Below are 21,987 nucleotides of genomic sequence, written 5' to 3'. Positions count from 1 at the left end.
TCATTTAGCCATTTAAATCAGCTGTGTTGAATCAAGGATTCATCTAAAACCTGCAGGACACCAGCACTCGAGGCCTGGAGTTCGACACCTATGCTCTAAGGAAAGGACCCCAATAGAGAGAAAACTCCAGCAATCAGACGACCCCTATGAGCAAGCACTTGGTGACAGTGGGAAGGAAAAACTCCCCATCTAACAGGAAGAAACTATTAGCAGCCCTAAATAGAAACTTTGTCAAAAAGGGAAATTGTATGCATAATTGGAATGTTCAAATCCAAAACCTTGCAACAGTGCAATCCACTGCATTGCCATCCCACTCTCTTACATTTACCACTTTATTTTTGTGATTGAAAATACAGATATTCTGGTCACGATATCTGTAGATGTCTTCTTGTTCCACTGCTAATATTTTCCTGAGTGCAAAACATATAGTATCAGTAGAAAAGTTGAATATGCTGATGTGTGAGATGCATTCAGGTTCTGCTTTGGCAAACACCAACTTCATCTTTAAACTGACCCAGCCTTCACACTGAGGCTCGCTGATATTCTCAGGCTGCAGCGCAGTGATGAAACAGCAGTTTCATCACAAAGGTGGAGCTCAGGTCAGGAGCAAAAGGAGAAGCCTGCTTGTTGCTTCTCTCTACATCCAAAAGGGTTGCGGTCAGGGGTTAAAGTAGGATTCAGGAGGTGGGGAAACCCTAAGATTGGGTGCAGCAGTGCAGCTTGGGGAAAAGAATGTCTTAGACTCGAGTCACACAATAATGTATTTTGTGAGCTCCAAGAGATCTTTCTTTGTGCACAGGCTGTGATCAGCTGACCTGTGCTTTTACTCTAGTATTCACTGCTATCTGTAGATTCAGACGACGGAGTTTAAGTCACAAAAACGTTGGATTCCATCAGGTAATGATCCAATATCTGATTTTAAAACTCTCCCACTACATGTCAGATTTAAGTTTCCATTTTATAAAATTTCATTTGGCTAACGTACTTAGCTTTTTGTAGCAGTCATTTCCTAATCTCTCATTACACATTAAGAGTTTTCTTTACATTTCACATTAACTGGATATACAAACTGTGCAGAGACAGCTTGTGTGTTTGATATTTATCAAGCTGCATTTCAAATTACATGCCACTTAAAAATAAAAACAAAAAACTTACTCTGGTCATGTTAAATCCCCTTCTGCAGTGCTAGTGGGACTGCAACTTTATTTACATCTGCACCATGAACGCCCCGAAGGGATGAGGAGAAAGGGATGTGTTAAAGGTGTAAACGTACCGCGGGACATCATTATTTTCTTATTACTGAGAAAGTGTCTCCATGCCCCCACTGGAAGCAACACCAGGCTGCGGCACCTGACATGTTCACTCATTCAGTGTTATGCATTAACCTGCCTATCAGATTAAAGTGCTCATTAAATGAAAATGCCAGAATACCATTCCAGATTGTTCCACTTTCCACTTTATTCTCTGGTTATAGTGCTTGAATCCCTCCTCAGCATCAGACCCGAGGATGAAAACAGCCTCTGAGTTCAAACTTACTTGATGCACTCTATCACTTGCACTTAACTTCATCCTTGTCCCGAGAAATCAAAGTCATGATAGACGGTTATCATTTTCAGACAGTGGAAAGAATCCAACGTGGATATACAAGTGACCAGAGCAGGGCTTTAAAGAAACAAGTGGATGTGCACTTGAAGCACTGCACAAGGAAAAACCACAAAATCACCTCTTATGAACTGAAACACATCAGAAGCATTTTTTTTCCTAAAAACAGGGCAAGGCCAAATGTAATATAATAATATTTCAGACAGTTTTTGAGACTTCTACATCATCCAGTACAGCACTTCAGAGTCACACTGGTAGCGATCGAAGATTTAAGTAAATTTGACAAGCTCGACGCAACAGAAGATTGATTGACAATGGTCTATAGCCAATCAGGATGCAGAACACAATGCGCTGTGGGGGAAAAAAAGCATGCAAAACTGCACAAAAAAAATCCACGAAACAGCAAGGCCGCAAAAGGTGAACTGCAATATAGTGAGGGAGCACTGTAAATAAAACAAGGTGACAGTCAACACAAAAAGCTTCAGACATTTTCATAGTGTATATTTTTGACCTATTTTTGTACTTAACTTAAGTGGCTAGAAACAAATCTAAGTATTGATCCTATTGCGCTATAATTGGATCGATCTGCCTACGTATAGGCTACTGCTTTATTCTCATATATTATACACAACACATCCTACAAATTCGCCCATGTGAGCTTCATGACGTCCCACCCAAACCTATGACATGTCTGTACCAACCCTGCATCACTGCTCCTCAGCATCCGCCTTGACAAATCACTCCCCAGTTTATAAAGAACATATTTTGTAGAGTATGATGAGCTCAGAGCCTAGATTGCAAACTCTAACTATACTCTGCTGGTATAATGAATGTTTTCTAACTTGAGTTCTCTGACTGAAGTTCATTAGTGTGCCCACCACCCACCACCACCACCATTCCCTGTCATCCCTGTTTTGCTGAGCTTGGTGTCTCTTTGTTAGGAGTGACAAGCTCACAGCCTAGAACCACATATCAACACTGAACTACCGTATTTCCCGGACTACAAAGCGCACCTAAATATTAGCCGCACAAGCTAAAATCAGGGGAAAATCCTGTTTTGTACATACATTAGCCGCACCTGACCAAAAGCCGCAGGTGTTTCAATGTTGACTTATCATATGTAAGAGAATATGCACAAAGGGAATTGTCAGGAAAGAGATGGCTGTTTGGAGACATCACTTTTATTAATATTTTGAAAAACAAGTTATGGGTACATATTTGCACATGTAGTACATAACAATAACCTACAGCACACCAGAACAATAGATTCGGCCTACCTTTTAGGCTCAGGTGCAGTGACACAGCTTTAACAAGAAGAAAAGTCAGTCATTCACCACCATCTTTCTCTTCTTCCGCACTAAAACCACCAAAGTCCTCTTCTCCAGTGTCGGATACAAACAGGCTCAGGATGGCTTCGTCATCCACTCTTCTTCTCTCCTTCGTTGTCACTTTCAAAACCAAAGAAATCCTCATTGTCAGTGTCAGAGTCGAACACCCTCAGAAGGGCCGTGGCGGTGTCCTCCTCTCCATCATGCAGCAGTCCAGCCCTTCAAAATCCGTTGGTGATCGTGGATGTTTTCACACTTTTCCACGCTGTCAGAATCCACCGGTGGAGTTGGGCATAACTTGCTTTTTGGGCATAACTTGCAAGTTTATCGCCCCTCATCATCCACGACTCCCGCTGAATGCGTAGCGCTACTTTGAAGTTTGTTTTTCGCGCTACTTCGTACGGCACTACGTTGCCTGGCGGACGGACATGTGACTAACATACCACTCTTGAACCCCGATCCTTCCGCCAGGCAACGTAGTGCCGTACAACAGCGGAACACACAAAACAAATCGTCTTACGATATGACAAAAATCACGGACAATCCATAGAAAAGCCGCACCTGACTAAAAGCCGCAGGGTTCAAAGCTTGTGCAAAAAGTAGCGGCTTATAGCCCGACATTTACGGTAATTAGGGAGCTGGCTGACTGGACTGAAATAATTAAGATTTTAACATAGATACTTGTCTTTAACCCTGTAAAGTTAGAGTTAGGGTTAGGGTTACTGCTCTTTAACCTTCAGCTTGAACCCTAGGCTATTAGAATATCCAGTGTTTTTTGCAAGGCTCAGACTTCTCAGAGACAGGTAGATTTTTCTTTAGTTTATCTTTTGTCTAATGTGTGTAGATTGATGTGCACTGCATGCAACAGACACGAATCTCATGCTTAGCAAGACCTTTATCCAGACCTCTCCCTTTCTGCATAGTCGTGCGTAAGTCTCCACTCAGCATGCATATCTGCTGACAAGTGTAAGCACAATTTATTTTTATAGAATAAACACTCCCTACAGGGAAGCAGGAAAGCCAGAATAATGTTCAAATCATTTTATTTGTAAGCTAATGCATTCTGCACATCCCACATGAATGAACTGTAATGAGATAATTTGAGTATTATTGTGGATTACCGTGTATGCTTTCCCGTTGGGGGTGTTTTACTGGGAGTGTTACTTTGAGATTGTCCTACGTATCCTAATTAAGCCAGACAGTTTGTGCATTTAGAAGACAAAGTGTAGCATCTTGACTGCCATTCTTCCTAATTGTCGCACTTTTTTTTTGCCCATTATCTCTTTTTTTTTTGCATGCAAAAAAGCATGTAAGCACTTTGTTCTTAGCTAACAATGAGTGCATTTTTTTGCGATTTATCCATTTTCTCCACAGTGAACCCTGTTAGTATATTTAGGACAATGAAAAATACAATTGAATTATTTATTGCCTTTTTTAAGGCATAAAGACCCGGCAATAGCACAGACGAGCCCCGTGAGCAAGCAGTTGGCGACAGTGGGAAGGAAAAACTCCCTTTTAACAGGAAGAAACCTCCTGCAGAAAAGGCTTAGGGAGGGGCGGGGCCATCTGCTGCGACTGGTTGTGGATTGAGCAAAGGACAGTAACAGTAACTAACGATTACATAGACCGTCCTGTCAAGCAACAGTAGTGAGTGCTTCTAACTGTATGATCCCTTTTTAGTACTTTTTAACAGTGCTACTCACTCTGGTGTCCCTTAGATAGACACTGACAAGGGAGACCCCAAAGACCTGGAAGTGGAAGCCAGCTCTGACCAACAACTGAACCCGATCGCAACGCTGCTGAACCGTAAAGCCGGCAGTCAATGAGCCACGGTCAGGCAGCCGGCAAATAAATACAATTAGTGTAAATTAGCTGGGACAATTAGCAGAAGCTACCTCAGCTCACCTTTGTGTCCTCGCGGAGCCACACAAGTCCCTCGCCGATGATGCTGTACATTCATCTTCAAAGCTCCTAATGACTTTCTCTGCGAGGTACATAATACAAAGCCAAGGTCAAGCTGTGTTGCTGACAGGAGTGCGATGAATAGGAATAAACAGGGACAGGTTGGGTTACCTTGCAGCCACAGGAGACACTCGCACGCCCGCTCGTGTCTTTACAGCCACCGTGTCCATCTTTGTCTCGTCTGCTCCAGTTCCTTTGGCTTTGAAGGGCACGCCTGCTTGCGTGTGAGAGATTAGAAGTGTGTGTGTGCGTTGATGTCTTTGTCCTGGAGGCGTGAGGAGACAGAGGGCAGCGGAGTCATGCGGACTTCAACTCTGGGAGTGTGTGCGTGTGCGTGTGGAGACAGGGAGAGAATAGAGGCACTCGTCTGTATAATGGAGCGAGAGCTCAGCCAGCTTCTAGGAGCTTTCATCTGTCTGCTGCAGCACCAAGACACGCACGCACGCACTATTTCTCTTGGCCCACAGACCTAACCAGACCAGCTGTAATTTGTCATTTGGCTGCGATCTGGCCCGTCAGCGCTGGGTTACTTTCAGCTCGTGGCTCTATGGTAATCCCTCCCTTTGAAGGCCGGCCAATCCAATCCCATGGCTGACATTGCCAAAACGGACTTCACTATTGTGACCTTTACAGCGCACCAGCTAATCTTTCTTCAACGAGCACGGGGGAGAAAGTGAAAAAGGGAGGGAAGCTGGCAATGAGTTCAACAAGCTTACTTGTCCTCCTTAGCGCTGTCTCCTCCATCCTATAGTCTGAATTTTTTTTTCCTCACAAGAAAAACGTCCCCCACAACATACGCTGCCTAGTCAGTTGGTGTTTTGTTTTTTAAAAAATGAAGGAAAAAAGTCATGGTTGACATTTAGCGAAGCCTCATGTTTCTGCCTCTGGCGTGGGGCAGAGGTGGCGTGCGCTGTGTTCTCGTTCCCACCACCACCTGGCACATTTACAAACAGACTCGTCGGTTAAAGGTTTTTCACACCTAGTTGGTTCAAAGCGCATAGCTCTCCGGTTTTGCTGCTAATGTGGCATCTCGGGCGAAATGAGAAGTCAAGAATCAAACAGAGAACTTGCTGAGAGGTAGGATTTGCACTTCTTCTGCAATCCACCTGGAGCAAAACACCCCGGATGTAGACTATGATTAGAAACTTCATTCAAAGCAAAATCCCGTGAGAAGGTGATTTCTGGCACGATATACCGAAACAGATGCATGGAGTTTGTTCAAAAAAAGCTCGAAAACAGAAGTAAATGTTAAATAAAGTTCTTATAAATCATATCAAGAACAAAATCAATATGTCCCTCTGATCAGTATTGCTGTACGAGCAATGAGGTTTCTGGGATTACTTCCCCGTGGATTTTTTGAGCATCACGCATATTTCCCGCACTTTGGTGAATTGGTATCCACTAATTTTCTTTTCCTTTTCTGTCCCACATTCATAATATAAATTCCTTTATCTACTTAAAGGAAGTGGGGAGGAGTAAATGTGAGTGTGTTAAATTTTGATGAATTAATTTGTAACATTTTTAAAAGTTCTGGTGTGTTTCGCGAAGAACATCAGTCCTATTTTTCCAACTGTGTAGACTGACTTTTAGACAGTGTACTTCCAACTGAAACACATTAGTTTCTACATTGTGGTGTTTTAATGAGGCACTCAAGTCGATGTACATGTACAAACAGACTGCTTTTATGCAGTAAATACAGTAAATGCTGCTAGATCTCAGTTCCTGATTTCCATGATGTAACTCTTTCTGTCATCTGCCCACCTTCAGTCTGTGTTTGACCTTCTCTTTCATCCCCCCTTGTGCTCTAGTTCTTTCATCTTTCCTCCCTCCTTACCTGTTATTGCAGTAAATTGGGCGATCGTGGCTCAAGAGTTGGGAGTTCGCCTTGTAATCGGAAGGTTGCCGGTTCGAGCCCCGGCTTGGACAGTCTCGGTCGTTGTGTCCTTGGGCAAGACACTTCACCCGTTGCCTACTGCTGGTGGTCAGAGGGCCCGGTGGCGCCAGTGTCCGGCAGCCTCGCCTCTGTCAGTGTGCCCCAGGGTGGCTGTGGCTACAATGTAGCTGCCATCACCAGTGTGTGGATGTGTGCGTGAATGGGTGGATGACTGGATATGTAAAGCGCTTTGGGGTCCTTAGGGACTAGTAAAGCGCTATATAAATACAGGCCATTTAAATTATCTAGAACCAATGGCCAGTTATAAAATTTGAAACAAATTTGACTTGGGACTCTGGGCTATATAAATTAATTTAACTTGTATTCATAAATGTGATGTTAAAAATTCAGATGAGCTAGTTAATCATTGGATGTAACGTGAACCTCAGGTAATCAGTGACTCTACAGTGAAGCCTCGTGAAACAGATTATGAAATGAAATGATTGATTATTATCATTATTACTATGAAAACGGTCAAAAATAGCACACGGTTTCAAAATTGAGGGTTATGAGTGGTTTGAATATTGGCTAACAACTTCTCAACCACAACTCTGTAGAGGACTCACCATTCCTCATCACATCTTGGATTTTCCAACCAAGATGGCGACAGCAGAAACCCCTGATTTTTGGCCTTCAAAATAGGACTTCAGAAACTAGGTATAACCAGTTGCTGTTTATGCCTCTTTCAAACACCATTGGCTACTAATCTCAGCTAATTCTTCTTTAACTCAGCTGTTTTAAATGTGCAAACGTTTGCAAATGATAAGATTACTTACTGGCCAAACCAACTCTCTAACCATGTCTGAACTCTCGAACTCCGATAAAAAGATGTCTCCACAAGATGTTCACCCATTGGATGCTTTCTGGTGTATGTGTTTTTGCATGTTTTTGAAGCACTGTGGGACTCAAACTAGTCAGTCATAATCAGTGTTGGGACCAGAGATGGGCAGTAACTGTAATCCGATTACTTTTTTCGAGTAACGAGTAAAGTAAGGTATTACTATTGCAAAAACAGTAATTAGATTACCGTTACTTTCCCGTAGGAACGCTGCGTTACTGCGTTACTAAAACCGTGATTTTTTTGCGAGAATGTCTCATGACAGTGACGTAAGCAAGTGCGACGTTTGTGACAACAGCTGTGTGCAGATCAACAGTGGATCATATATCGAGTACTGGAGAGAGTATGAGCGTGCAGCGTTTAAGTATTGACCTTACTTTAAGTTTGATTCCATAAAAAGTGACAAAAACATTAGTGTCCGTTGTGCATGGGAAGAAAACTTCTTTTTACAGCGAAAAAAAACCCCTAAACTTCCAAGCAAGCACCGAGTGCGCTACCACGTAATGGGAAATTCACAGAGAAACTGCCATATCCTTCCACTGACCGCTGCGGCACACCTGCACCAGGGTAAACCTCCGCCTACCCTGCTCCTGCTTTACAGGTGAAAATAGAGCAACAGGACCGCTAGTCTTTGACTTTATTTATTTTCTGCTGTGTTTTATTTGCATCTATTTGAAAGACTGAGTGTAAACACAAAAAAAAAAAAATTTATGTGCTGGAATGTGCAGAAAATAGTTTTAAATATTAAACAAATTTCTTCCAGTCAGTGAATGTTGCATATAATTACATTTTTGCTTGATGCATAAAGTTAAAAGATTAAAACTAATAAAACAAGTTTTAAAAAGAGACTTTTCCATTTGATTACATTTTGTATGATGGATTATGTAGAAAAAGTAGAATTGGGCTGAAAGATCTATCGCTTTACCACCTATTCAGGTTGTAAATCGTGTTTTTAAAAAGTAACTAAGTAACTAAGTAATTAATTACTTTTGAAAATAAGTAATCAGTAAAGTAACGGGATTACTTTTTGGGGGAAGTAATCAGTAATTAGTTACTGATTACTTTTTCAAGTAACTTGACCAACACTGGTTGGGACTAGCGCGTTATTAAATAACGCGTTACAGTAACTACGTTATTATTGTGGTAACGAGCACGGTAACTAGTTATTATGCCAAAACCGGGAACGCGTTACTCGTTACTGGGATTTTCGATAGGCTTGTTATTCGTTACTTCGTGTGGTGGCTATCGCGGAGCTTCCACAGATTCAATATCCCACGGTGTGGGACGGAGAGATTTCGCAGGTCTTTCCTCCCCACTGCTGTCAGACTCCATAATAAAGACTTTAACTGATCAAGCACACACATCCATACAATAATACTAAGTGCAATAATCCTTTCTGTCATCGTTGTATTTTTACTCAGTTGTATATAGTATTTGTATTTGTATTCTATTTTTATCTTATTGTATATTTATTTTATTTTATTCTACTGTATATAGTATTTTATTTTATTCTATTCTGTACAGTTGTGTACTGTAACTTTTGCACTGTCCACTTCCTGCTGTGACAAAACAAATTTCCCACGTGTGGGACTAATAAAGGTTATCTTATCTTATCTTATCTTATCTTATAACATTAGCAAGTGGTGGAGGCCAGCAGGTGGATGAAGGAAAAGGGAGGCAAGAGGAGAGACCCGAAGCAGCCGCTGGTCCGAGAGTGTCAGGTGAACTGAACTTCAGGTAAGAAGTTATAACCTGCAGTCCATCTGGGTCAGATATGAACCAAGTTTAGATGGAGTTTATTTTCGTTATGCTGACTTTTTCGTACTGCGTGCTAGCTAGCATGACGGAGTTTCCATACAGCTGGGTGGGTGCTATGTTACTGATGTTGAACTTTATTTTGTTCATAAGGTTAATTATTAGAGTTGCCAACCATCCTGTAAAAAACGGAATCGTCTCGTATTCAGAGAAAATATCATGCGTTTCGTATTGAGGTGAAAAGGAACACAGTTTGTCCCGGACTTCAGCTAGAATGAAAAAGACACAAAGCTGGAGTTATTCTGTGTTTACGCTGCACAGCTGCCTCTTCTTCTCTCATCCTCTCACCCTCCCTCTCCTGTTTCTACTTCAATCATGAAACTGATCAATGATCAGCTGATCGGCTTTTCTCTCTTGTTTTTTTATCGTCCACTTTGCGCCAGAAAGAGGAAACCAGCGGATGTCACGGTAAACAACAGCAGCACGTTTAAGCTTGATCAGCTGTTGTTAGAATTTATTTAATATTAATCTCTAGTATCAGCTGATGTTTGCCGGAGCCACAGCTGTAAACCTGCTGGTCATGATATCGGTTTGGTTATCTGGTGAGAGGGAAACATGAAGATAAAACCAGGAGATGTCCTTACTGAATCATCAGAGCTGTGATGGAGAAACAGGTTTAACTTTTAGTTAACATGAATGAGTTGAAGGGAAGTTATGAACTGTTTCTGAGAGACAAATAACACCAGGATCCTTTTCTAAGTAGCTGACAGCTGGTAACTGTGCAGGAGCGGGTCTAGCAAAGTGTTGCCAGGGGTCCACGTAGGGCATTAAAAGGGAAAGGGGGGCACAAGGAAATACTTTCTTATTCTCATTTAAAATGTCTCACTTTTAAAAAAATAATTATCTGAGTCTTGCAACAAACAATTGATAGATTGATACATATATACCATCAAAACAGTGTACATCACTGTCACAACAGTGTTTATTTTCATTCAAAGGCTTTATGATTTTTCCTATAATGCCCAGGACGATTTTTTTGTCCCAGTCCAGCTCTGTATGCAGCTCATCTTCAGTCTGGTGTTACCTACATCTTCCTATTCAGAAGGCAGAATTTCCGAGTTCTGAGTACAATCGAAAGCACCACGACTGCAGTTTTTGTGTTGGATGTAAAAAGCAGGCTAGGATAGATTCAGGTGTGGGATTTCTCTCGTGGAAATACATTATTTTTTCCTTTCTATTGGTAGGTGGCACAGTGCACTTGTGGCAAGTAAGCAAGCTAGAAGACTGGCAATCTTGCTGGGTATCCAGTTACGGAAGCAACACATTAACAAGAGAATTCTGAGTAAAACCAAAGTTACTTTCCCTAATAACTAGTTACTCTGAAAGTAACAAGTAACTTGAAGTAACTGAGTTACTTTTGATAGAAGTAACTAGTAATGTAACTAAGTTACTAATTTAAAGTAACTTACCCAACACTGGTCATAATTCATCACTGCTGAAGCATCCCCAAATACAAGACTAAGGTAAAAAAAAAAAAAAAAACTCTAAATGCAATCCAGTGCATTAGTCAAAAGTAACAAAATAACAACTGGCAACAAAATAACAGCCTATAGTCTTGGGAAAGCACTGACATGTAAAGTCATGCCTATTTGTAGCTGTAGCATCAGTAAAGAAGCCCTGAAAGTGCCTCTCTCACTCAGTGCTATTTCATTTTGTTTTTATTTTGGTCCGCCAGCCCCCTGCCATCGCTTCATCTCTTTTTTTTTTCCTGCCAGACCAGGCCGAAAGGGGGTGTGGGCTCAACATGAGCTCGCATCAGCGGGCTACCTCCAATCTCCCGCCATTTGCCAGCATGGTACCAATCAACACTTTACTCCCACCCCGCTGAGAAGCAACCGACTCTGAAGGAGACAGAAGGGGACCTGGTGTGATGGAGATATGAAGTGCGTGAAAGAGAAGAAGAAAGAAGAGGGAGAAAAAAAGACAGAAATAGAAGCAGAGAATAAGAGAAAGCAGGAAGGCAGCTTCTTGTTAAGCATCCTAAATTTACCCTAAGTGCTGAGACCCCCCTCCCTGTCATCATCTTCAGCTCTTGCTCTGTCAAAAGATTTGTCCCTGACACACATGCACTGGGATCTACCGTTAAAACTTCCTGAAATAACACTACTGCTGAAATAACACTCAAATTTAAACGTTAAGTGCAAATTTCGAGGATGTACCCAGAATGAAATGTTCTCAGGCTATCAATAACTTTTAAAAATAACACCTTTGAATATAACAAAACCAGTTAAATTACACCCCTTCAATATTAATCTTTTTTTCCAATAAGAGTTTCTGTGATTTCATATATTTCTACAGTTTATCATACTGAGGTCTGCTGGCTAACCCCTCACTTCACAAGAGTACTATTGATCCAAGCTCTGTCGTGATGAAAGCAATCTTTTACACCCTGACCAGCTTTTGTAATTAAGATTCTAATGGCCCTTGCACATCTTTCATTCATATACATCTGAGGTATATCTAGATGTTCTGAGAGGGGTGGCTTCTCATTCTGCAAATAATAAAATTAACTATTGTAAAGATTACATTTAAAGTCATTCAACTACAAATCTGGCCTTTCTGTTTTTGAGGCTGATTATAGACTTTGGTTTTGTTTGTAAAGGATCCTGTGATTATTCCACCCCTTTTTTCTTCTGTGGATGTCCAGCTGGTGATTGCATTTTTTTTCCAAACTGTACCAAACTGTTTGTTCTGTTACTTCTAATGTCCCTCCAGTCTCTCTGGTGGATTTATTTAAAAAAAATAATTGCAGCCTAAGAAAGACCGTTTTCAATGCCTTTAACATTTTTAATGCCCCACTTGTTAAAATACTGTATCAACCTGAACTATGAGGAAGTAACAAAACCCCACACTGGTCCATGAAACAGCTTTTGAGTGTACGTTCAAAATACATTTGAAGTCTTGAAACTAAGGTTACGGTTAGGTACTGTTAATCCAATAATTTCGTTTGGCCACTCCAATTCCAGTTTAAATTCTGTAATCTAAGACAATATTCATAATATCACTTAAACTTTGATGTTTCTTTTTTCACAAACTGAAAATTACAAAAATTGCGGCAGTTTTCCAGAAGTTGTGCATTTGTCTTGGTTGTATGATGTATAACATTATTGTGAGATCATGAGTGGCCTTTATCTCTTGATGATAACACCAAGATTCTGATTAATAGATAAGCTGCTCTACCTTCATAGCCACAGCCACCTGCATATATATTTGAGTCACACCTTTTCATGCTTAACTACTGCTCAGCAGTGTTGGTCAAGTTACTTGAAAAAAGTAATCAGTAACTAAATACCGATTACTTCCCCAAAAAAGTAATCCCGTTACTTTACTGATTACTTATTTTCAAAAGTAATTAATTACTTAGTTACTTAGTTACTTTTTAAAAACACAATTTACAACCTGAATAAAGCGATAGACCTTTCAACCCAATTCTACTTTTTCTGCATAATCCATCATATAAAATGTAATCAAATGGAAAAGTCTCTTTTTTAAACTTGTTTTATCAGTTTTAATCTTTTAACTTTAAAATTTAAATTTAATTATATGCAACATTCTCCGACTGGAAGAATTTTTTTTAACATTTAAACTTGTTTTCTGCACATTCCAACATTTATTTTTGTGTGTTTACACTCAGTCTTTCAAATAGATGCTAGTAAAACACAGCAGAAAATAAATAAAGTCAAAGACTAGCGGTCCTTTTGCTCTATTTTCACCTGTAAAGCAGGACTGCGGTAGACGGAGGTTTACCCTGGTGCAGGTGTGCCACGGTCAGTTGAAGAATCCGCAAGTTTCTCTGTGAATTTCCCATTACGTCGTTGCGCACTCAGTGCTTGTTTAGGGGTTTTTTTCGCTGTAAAAAGAAGTTTTCTTCCCACGCACAACGGACACTAATGTTTTTGTCACTTTTTATGGAATCAAACTTAAAGTAAGGTCAGTACTTCCACGCTTTAAATGCTGCACGCTCATACTCTCGCCCACAATCGATATATGATCCATTGTTGATCTGCACACAGCTGTTGTCACACACGTCGGACTCGCTTACGTCACTGTCATCAGACATTCTCGCAAAAAATCACGGTTTTAGTAACGCAGTAACGCAGCGTTCCTAAGGGAAAGTAACGGTAATCTAATTACCGTTTTTGCAATAGTAATCCCTTACTTTACTCATTACCTGAAAAAAGTAATCAGATTACAGTACTGCCCATCTCTGCTGCTCAGTGGTTAGGTATCAAGTGTCTGCAGATAACCATTGTCCAACCAATCAACGGGCAACTGCAGCAATCAGCTAGGAAACAAAGCAATCACAAGGAGGTTTTTAGTGCAGTACCCCCTTTGTGACCAATTTCACCTAGCAACAAGTAGCAACCACCTGCCAAATGGTCGGGGAAACACATTTTTCTCTAACAAGCGGAAGTCTCTAGGCCTGTGTGACTGAGGTTTCACTTGCACATCTGCAAAGGCACCATTAATGTTAAATGATAATTACAAGTTTTGAAGCAACATATAAATCCGTCTCCTGCATTTGGTTCATTCTAAGACAGACAATATCGTAACAGCTGAAATCCACCGTTGGGGAAGAATGAAAAAACCCTTCCCTTCCAATTACACCAATTGGTTTTCTCTTTTCCAAGTACCTGCATAATGTTATTAAAAGAAGAGGTGATGCAACACAGCAGCAATCATGCTTTTGTCCATGTGGCTTAAACTGTGAGTTGCAATTCTAGGTTTCTGTTTTTGGTCAGCAAAATATTTCTACATGCAAAGGATCAAATATCAATCCAAAACAGTTTATAGGTGTTAGACAGTAGGCCGTGATAGATTGTGTACAATCTGTTGTCATTTGACAGTCTGCAAATGCGCTCTAACAAGGTCTGATCTGTGTTGACAGCCTTCTGCTCTGTGACAGCGTGCAAATGTAGCTGATGACAACAAAACCTTTCTGTGAGAGCATTTACCTGTGCATCAGTTATAAAGATAGTAAAGACTTTAGCAAATTCTTAGCCAGTGCTTTCCAAAATGTTAAAATATTGCTTCTGTCTCATGTAGGCAGCAATACACCCGACACACACTAGCATCACTCTGCTGAAAAAAAATTGTTCTTCTGAGATGTGCTTACCTGTTTCTCAATGTCATCTTTCTGAGTTTTCAAATACAGAGAGTGCAGGCACGTGTCCCTGAAAACATCAGCACAGTTTAGCAAAAAAATAAAAATAAACAGAAAACACAATGTTTTCTAAATTATCCATCCAAAAATTTAATTTGTCTCAGGCAGTGCTGCATAACATTCAGATATACTGATCATAAAACATTGTGTATAGATTGAAGTAGCAACCCTTAATTTGAACATGAAGCTAACGCACAAATGCAGTTTCTGGATTAGCCACTTGAAAAAGTGTGTAACATTCCACAGGTTGCTATGTTAAAATGCCCATCATTTTTTTAAACAACTGCATGGTGTGTAAAAATATTTATAAAGCTTCCATTTGGAGACGGTCGACACGCGCAGCTGTAACCAACAGCTGTTTGCTAGCGCTAACCCTCAGCTAATTCAAGACATGTAGCTGGCCCTGTTGTTTGTGCCTTTTGGAATTTTTATGCAATCACAGGACACAATATGAAGCTATATGTGTAGCTCAGACCATCCAGTAATGTTTTACTTCTTTTTTAGTGAGCGAAATACTACTATCTTAGGAGTCTGTTACTTAGCACTTATTAGCATGTACATGTGTCACACCCATAAACTTCGCAGTAACCAAAATGCTAATGTCAGTGTTTCAAACTGCAGTTAAGAAATGCGTGGGCCAACCAAAACAGGACCAAAAGGCAAGGTATTCAGTTCTAACAATGCCTTTATTCAAAACAAACGAGTTACTAAAAAAGAAGCAATAATGGAAAAGGTTTAAAAGAAAAGAAATTAAGGAGGATTCATGAGAAAGGCTGTGTGTCAGGGACGTAACGAGGAAGTGAAATAGGCAGTGGTGGGAAAATAGACTCGCTGAAGTGGAGTTAAGTGAAAAAGTAGACACATTGGGAAGCGAAAAAGAGAGGCAGCAATATTGGATCAGGCAAATATTGAGCAAGAGCAACAGCAGAGACAGAGCAGAGAGCCAAGGCAGAGATCAACAAAGTGATCCGAGGAAAAGCACAATGACAACAGCAGACATTTTCGGTGTCTGGCCGGCTGCTCCGGCTGCAGCTGTGTGGTTGAGAGCAGCAGCGGCGGCAGTGGAAGAGCCAGAGCAGGAGAGAAGGCCCACAATGCAACATTTGGCTATTTCACAGTGTGCTGCAGCCCACCAAAACAATGTTGAAGCAATCAGAGGTAATTGCTCACTAATGGCTCCCTTTCCACTCTCCTTTTTCTAATTGCCTGCAGCGCCATCTGCGCGCACACGTGCACGCCTGAATGCATCCTGCATACACAACCAGCTGACGAATGACACGCAGGTCAAGGAGTCGAGGAAATAACATGTTACATTTCATCTGAGCAGAGCACGAGAAATATTCTCAAAATGTGCCCACTGAGCCAAAGAGGGCATTTATACTGGCGGTGAACCTCAAACATGTTTGCATTGATTTTTTATTTATTTTTTTGCCTTCAGAGCCCGGCAGTTAAAGTAACCATATAATCATTTGTTGCAATAAATGGATGCGGCTTAACAGGGAAGAGGAGGGGGAGAGGGGCGGTTTGTGACTTGAACACGATCGCTGACGAGCCCGTTATTGAGGTTGCTGATGGATCTGCCTGTCACGCGCAACATTTTTTTTTTGCCTCTCCCCCTCCACCTCTCTCTTTCTCCCGCCCGGCTCGTAGATCCATGAAGGGGGCTTTGCTGACAGGAATAGCTTGTCACTGCTGTCATCTCCACGGCTCCTGCGCCGTGCATCAGGTTTCTTCCCTGCAGTTCTTTGTTACCACTTAGCAGGAAATCTTTTTTGGCTGCGCAGTGTGGAAACCATCACCGCAGGCAAAAAAAAAAAAGGTGAAACGGGTATGGCGGGGGGTGGGGAAAGTGTTTTAAAGTGCAGCAGTTGCCACGGAAACCACCGTTACCCAGGTTCTCCTCATTTGCTCACCTTGCAGGTTTTCGAGCTTAATTGACAGATGCGGAAAGATGCACACACACACACACACACACACACACACACACACACACACACAAAGATGGTCCTGGAAGTGATTAAATCCGCTGCCCACCTGCTTGTTTCCACTCTGGCGACCGATCGGTCTCTGTTTTCTGTTTACTGAGACATCATCTACGCTGCCATCTGTACCATTCCTGTTTGCAGTGAAAACATAATTTTTTTATCAGAACAGGTAGAGTTCCCCTTTGCATTCCTCAACAAAAAAAAACACTGCTATGATTTGTTTCTGGTCAGCGACACACACTCTCAGACACAGGGGTACAGTAAAAGTCCAGGTCTCTGCCTATAGGGATTAACTATACTGATTTACCATCTAGGGCTAATTAGCATACCTCAAAATAACGATGCGTACTTTTCCCAACACTAACAAGTACACAAACGCGCCATTTTGTCAAGACTTTTCTGCAGGCAGACTGTGTTCAACAAATACAAAAGTATTAGGTGAGAAGAAATATTCATGTTACCCTCAGATTTTGGGGGTTTTACTGTTTAAATTTTTAAAAAGCACTCAATACATTCTTTTTTTTTCTTTTTTTTTGCTTTCAGTTATTGGTAGTACACGGGTTAGTGCTGAGACCTGAGGGAATGTGTTCTGGACTTGTGGTTATTAAGACTAGACAAAACCTCTGGATCAGTGCCGATACGGGACGATAAGAAGTCCAGATTTGTTGGGTTTTTTTTAGCTTTATTTATGCAAAGGCACCATTAATGTTAAATGCTAATTATTTTTTAGTTATATTTATAAGTTGAATGTTTTCAAACTGTTGCAACATCTTTCTCTATATAATATGTCACTCTCTGAGCTTCTGCACTGATGTGTCATTAAAATGTCAACAAAAACCAACACAGTCAAATGCTTGTGTGTTTGCAGGAGGTGCATGACTGGTAGAAATGGCGGCTCGCGACATTAGACGTGACAATTTTGTTGTATGCAAGGTGGGCATAACGGGGCCTTTTGTTAAGAAATTAGAAGTAATCAATGCTCCTCAAAAGTTGGACATCGCTCTTCCAGTTTTATCCTATTTCGTGATCCATTGTCAAAGGATTGTAGTGCAAATGTGCGTCACACTGCCTGACAGAGAGATATGCTTGGTCAGGTGAGCATGGGCATGGGTAATCTGTTAAAATCCTTGAAGCAAAGTTCATAGAGTTCATGTGGAGATAATGTGGAGGCCGGCATGCTCCTGTCCTCATACGTCATAGATTGTGAAGTGATTCACGCTCTGTATTACAGGAACTGAACTGAGTGTAGGTCTTTCCGCTTAAACACCCTCATTATTATTTTTTTCTGAACACAAAAGCTCGAGTCCAGCTCCACAAAACATTCAGCATTTGTCTGAGCTGACGCAAAGACATGCAAGATAACTGAATTTATAACACTTCACACTTGTCACCTTGGTAAAACAAAGTGTCCAGATGCGAGGTCGGAGTAATGGCGTTCTGTCTGAGAAAAGATACGCAGCTTTGAAGCATGCTCGCATCGCGTGTGGTAAAGAAGAAGAAGATAGCCTTTCAGGTTTTTGTCTTTTCTAACACCCTTTGAACCTCTCGTCATACTGTTTTCACTGCATTTTTGAGGTAATCAAACCTGTGCAAGAGTTCCAGTTTGTAGTCTTTTAAAGCTGTTCTTGCTCTTAGTCAAACTGATAGTAGGTGAGGTGTTTAACCACACTTTTATTTACACTCTGCATCACTAGTTAAAGTAGATTACTCTCAGCTACCAGGGTTAGACAAACATTTCATAGGAAGTATTGAGTGCGTGTGTTTGAGCAAAATAAAGGCTGACTACAACTTTATTTTTATATTCATGCTTATTTACTGTGAGTACTGGGACTAGGCCTTCACATGACCATAAAGACTATATGTGTGTTTGTGTGTGTGCGCGCACTGGGCTGTACTTTAATGTGCCACAGTGTTCTGCACCTCGTCCCCGAGTGTGACAGAAGCAGATGTTAAACTGAGCTCCGGCCGCAGGGCTTAGAACAAAACTCCCATCACACAAAGCTATTTCCCCCTCCAGACAGTGGCTCTGCAGGCCAGTTTAGCGCTTTTATCCAGTGTTCACTCCCTTTGTTCATCATAAATCCTCTGCTGATGCCAGAAGGGGGAGGAAAAAATAAAAAAACAGGAAAATGTCAACGGCCAAACTGGGACAAAAAGTTCTACTTGCACTGCTGCAGCTCAGGGATTTCAAAAAGGCTGTTTTATTTATTTATTTATTTTCCCCCGTCTTCTCTTGATACTGATGTCATTGCCTCCTGAATGGGCTGTCAGCACATTTAGGTCACTGTATAGTTTTTGATGGACAGGTGAGAGGGATGATGGGCAAACACCAGGAAGCCAGGATTAGCAAAGGGCGGACAGGTGTGCTATTTAAGCGCTTCACCAAGTGCTGTGAGTTTGCGTGCCATCGTTAAGTGACACAAACTCTACTATTCCCTAACCTCGCTGACATACAGCCGCTGTAACCCCTGCATGCCGGTTTCAGGTAAGGGTTTTGAACTAGAAACCCGGCAGACACTTTGAGAGCATATTTCCCTCAGAGGCATTCGGGTCCAGACCTCTTGGCAGAGCGTTCTGACGGAGAGCAAACACATGTAACCAGTGGGAGTCAGCCCATCTGTCTCTGTCTCGGCTGTAGCAGCACGCACTGCTGCGCGCACACTCGCAAACACAATTCTTCATGAAAGTGAGACATGAGCCTGTGCCGGCAGTGACAAACGAACTGCACAGCGTAGGAAAACCGGTTAGAAGATGAAGTGACCAATAGATCAGACAACCGAGACTCTCCCTTTCTCACTTGCTCTGCTTTCACTCTCTTGAGTCTGTTGCTAACAGGATCTTGGTTCAAATCTGCAGGACTTTCTGTAACACACAGAACCCATTTTCATGCATTCTTGCCTAGCAATATCTAATCATGTGCTTTGTTTTTAAAGATTTCTAGCTTTACTGCAGTTTACAGTTACAAAGTGTGAAGCGCTAATGCTCCCCAGTACACAAAAATGTTATGTCTTTTTTAAAGAAGATGTAATTTTGTAGTATTGCACTCTGCACAGTTATGTGAAAAATAATCATATTGATCTCCATGATTCAATAACATGTAGAACCAACTTGAAGTAATGATTTCTGTCATACACATAGTCTTTATGGTCATGTGAAGGCCTGGTCCCAGTAGGCCTACTCACAGTAAATAAGCATGAATATAAAAATAAAGTTGTAGTCAGCCTTTATTTTGCTCAAACACACGCACTCATTACTTCCTATGAAATGTAGCTGCTCTACCAGGTGTAACAATTAAGTTTAACGTCCAGGCATCCATGAAAACGAAATTTATGATATTTAACGGAGTTAGAAGTTAGCAGGGAGTTAGCTCACTAGCTTCCATCTAAATATAATATAGGATGTTCTGACTGAGAGATTTATGAAACAAATTAAAACATACAGCTATCACTTCCAACATAAATGAAGATAAAGTAAACAGCAGTGACATGTGTAGGGTTACTGAAATTTGGCTAGCTTGTAAATAATAATGTGCTAAACTATGTTAGCATAACATAAACAGTAAAGCTGGAGGACGAACGCTAATGAACAGAGGACTTTTTTCCACTCGATAAAAGTTAATGTGAGGGTTCCCAATGGTTAGGGGCAAATGCAATTGCATGGCAGGATGCTGTAAACGGACCAAACTTCAGTCAGGAGAACCACCAAGATAATCCATCCACAATACGAGGTTAGTCATTAATATACTGCTGCACGGGCTGGCTGTAGTTACATCGGAAGGGTTTAAAAACTGAGCTTTAAAATGATTAGCAGTAATAAAAACTGAGAGAAGCCGAAATTGATCACTGACTGTTTTTAGAGGCTTGTTGAGATTAAATAGAACAAGATACAAAGCATTAAAACGTGTTAAAAACACAACAGCCTTATTAAATGCACACTACTTTGGGCCCAGAAGCAGAATTCGTCACGTCATCACTTAAAGACCGGATTAATCCTTGAAATCCAAAAGGATAGCTGCTGCATGGACTAAATCATTCTTTTCCAGAGGAACTTATTTTGCTCTTAGCAATGAGGCTAAGCTAACGTGCTTGCTAAGTAAGTCATGCATTGTTAGGTTTCTTTCTTTCTTTCTTTTTTATTCATGGAAAATAGTTCATCTGTCATGTGTTGTGAACACCACAAATAAAGTTACGCTTTCCTTTCAGCACCATTGTATTAGTGACATCTCAAAACCTGGGGGCAAAAATGAAACCATTTGCATGGGTAGATACCAGCAGAGGTACGTGAGAAAATGTCTGCGTCTGTGAATAGTGTGAACCCTTTAATTCAAGTCTGGTGGCGATAAGGGTGGAAAGATAGGTGTGTGCATGTGTGTGACAGAAAGAGAAGGGAAAAAGAAAGCGAGAAAAAGAAGAGAGGGACAGACTGTGAGCGTGTGAGGAAAAGGCGGCGACGGGTTTCACCTAAAGCCGGATTCATTACCATGCATCTGTCAGAGCGTCGACGGAGGTCTTGTTGCCAATGGCAATGTGGAAAGGAGTTAAAGAGCATCAGCATCTTTTCCTCTCTACTCACCCCCCATCCTCGCTGTCTGCTGCCACTGTCTCTCCTCCTTTCTCACTTTCCAAGCCAGAGAAGTTAAACACATCAGCATGTCTGTCATTGCTCTTGCTTCACCATCTGCAGACGCCAACACAGCGCAGACAAGAAAAGTCCATTATCGCTTCCCTCAGTGTGACTATTTATCTCCCTTACCATCTCGGCCTGTCACTTGCAAACCCACCCACCTACCCCACCCTGCCTGCAATAGCACACACACACACACACACACACACACACACAGAGACAGCAGTCAACTAGGACTGTGACGAGCAAAACATTGCATCACTTGTCTTTCTTTCAGAGAGAGCTGCCGAGCACCCTGCTTTTCCAGAAACGTGTATGTAAACATAGTGTGTGTGTGTGTGTGTGTGTGTGTGTGTGTGTGTGTGTTTGCAAATGTCTGCATGTTGACACAGACTGAATAATGCCCCCAGCAACTATCATCCATGTGTTCTTTCCACAAGACATTTAACCCCAAACTGCTCCAGCAGTGATGCTCAGAGACTAACAGCTGAATCACAAGTTTTCTTGTGTTTCCCAAGCTGAGAAAATATGCAGGGCTGATTAACAGTACAATATTTTTGCATGAAACGCCTGCTTTCTTTCCTAGAGCAAGGTAGCAAAACAAATCGATACTTAACTTGTTTGTGTGCCAAGTATGAAGCTAGGCTAGGGTACAGACTGGATACCTGAACAAGATCTATAATGAGTATCTCTCACCAACTTTGACACTTTAATGCCTAAACATGAGAGACATAGAT

General features: G+C 41.3%; 1 long non-coding RNA gene across 2 annotated transcripts in view; it reads right to left on the bottom strand.

Moving 5' to 3' along the window:
* The window catches only part of LOC113014212 (uncharacterized), a 34,314-nt gene extending 12,908 nt beyond the window's left edge, over positions 1–21,406 (bottom strand). The window contains exons 1-4 of one of the 2 annotated variants that reach the window (XR_003270942.1): positions 21,200–21,406; positions 14,595–14,652; positions 5,004–5,157; positions 4,836–4,914 (exon numbers count right to left, since the gene is read on the bottom strand). This is a non-coding gene — a long non-coding RNA (uncharacterized LOC113014212). Of the gene's footprint in view, positions 1–4,835; positions 4,915–5,003; positions 6,789–14,594; positions 14,653–21,199 lie in introns of those variants that run through there. The other variant, XR_003270941.1, reaches the window with a different exon arrangement.
* Positions 21,407–21,987: the final 581 nt, after the last annotated feature.

Source organism: Astatotilapia calliptera, chromosome 22, assembly GCF_900246225.1.
Source record: "Astatotilapia calliptera chromosome 22, fAstCal1.2, whole genome shotgun sequence".
NCBI classification, from domain to species: domain Eukaryota; kingdom Metazoa; phylum Chordata; class Actinopteri; order Cichliformes; family Cichlidae; genus Astatotilapia; species Astatotilapia calliptera.
This window is presented reverse-complemented; position numbering and strand designations above follow the sequence as displayed.